Consider the following 1,595-nt stretch of genomic DNA (forward strand, 5'->3'; position numbering starts at 1 on the left):
TGGCAGTATAAGATGTTCCTCATTTTTTTCCCTTAACCCCTGCCAAACAACAAAATTCAGCATCCATTTATAGACAAAAGTACCTGAGAAAAAGTAACAAAGCTGGAGGCATCACACTCCTAATTTTAAACTATACTACAAAGCTATAGTAATCAAAACAGTATGGCAGTGGCATAAAACTAGAACAATGGAACAGAATCGAGAGCCCAAAAATAAACACATGCATATGCATTCAATTAATATTTGACAACAGGGCCAAGACTACTCGATGGGGAAAAAATAGTCAATAAATCGTATTGGGAAAACTGAATATCCACATGCAAAAGAATGAAATTGGACCCCATCTCACGCCACTCACAAAAATTAACTCAAATGGATTAAAGACTTGAATATAAGAACTGAAACTATTAAACTCCTAGAAGAAAACAAGGAGAAAAAGTTCCCTGACATTGGTCTTGGCAACAGTTTTTTTGTTTGTTTGTTTGTTTAATCTGACAATAAAAGAACAAGCAACAAAAGAAAAAATTAAATAAGTGGAACTACATCAAACTAAAAAGCTTCTGCACAGCAAAAGACACAATCAACAAAATTAAAAGGCAACCTATAGAATGGGAAAAAATAATTGCAAATCATGCATTGGATAAAGAGTTAATATCCAATATATATAAAGCACTCACACAACTCAATAGCAAAAAAAAAAAAAATCTGAATTAAAAAATGTGCAGAGGAACTGAATAGACATTTTTCCAAAGACATACAGATGGTCAGCAGACACACGAAAAGGTGCTCAGTATCACTGATCATTAAGGAAATGCAAATCAAAACCACAATGAGACCACCTGATACCTGTTACAGTAGCTATTATCAAAAAGACAAGAGATAAGTGTTGACAACGTGGAGAAAAGGAAACCCTTGTGCACTGTTTTTAGGAGTGTAAACTGGTTCTATGGAAAAAGTATAGAAGTTCCTTAAAAAATTAAAAGTAGAACTACCATATGATCCAGCAATCCCACTTTTGGGTATATCACCAAAGGAAACGAAAGCAAAATCTTGAAGAGATTATTTGTACGCCTATGTTCATTGCAACAGTGTTCACAATAGCTAAGATATGAAACAACTTAAGTGTCTGCCAATAAAGAATCAATAAGGAAGATGTAGTGTATATACAAAGGAATATTATTTAGCCATGAGAAAGATGGAAATCTTGCCATTTGCAATAACATGGATGAAACTTGAGGCATTATGCTAAGTGAAATAAGTCAGAGAGAGAAAGACAAATACTGTATGGTATCACTTATACGTGGAATTTTAGAAAGCTGAACTCATAGAAACAGTAAAATGGTGGTTTTACCAGGAACTGGGAGTGCAGAGGAAATGGGGAGATGTTGGTCAAAGGGTACAAACTTCGAGCTGTAAGATGAATAAGTTCTGGGTATCTAATATACAGCATGCTGACTGTAGTTAATACTGTATTATATACTTGAAAGTTGCTGAAAGAGATCTAAATTTGCTCAGCACAATGATGGAGGCTTTAGCTAACTCTATGGTGGTAATCATTTTGCAATAAATAAATGTATCAAATCAATACATTGTAC

At 34.0% G+C, this 1,595-nt stretch overlaps 1 protein-coding gene across 1 annotated transcript in view; it reads right to left on the reverse strand.

The window, feature by feature from the left end:
• CFAP54 (cilia and flagella associated protein 54) overlaps positions 1-1,595 on the reverse strand; it is a 294,961-nt gene that overhangs the window by 236,444 nt on the left and 56,922 nt on the right. The gene's annotated exons all lie outside the window — the stretch shown is intronic.

The sequence above is a fragment of the Hipposideros armiger genome, unplaced genomic scaffold, assembly GCF_001890085.2.
Source record: "Hipposideros armiger isolate ML-2016 unplaced genomic scaffold, ASM189008v1 scaffold_63, whole genome shotgun sequence".
Lineage (NCBI taxonomy): Eukaryota > Metazoa > Chordata > Mammalia > Chiroptera > Hipposideridae > Hipposideros > Hipposideros armiger.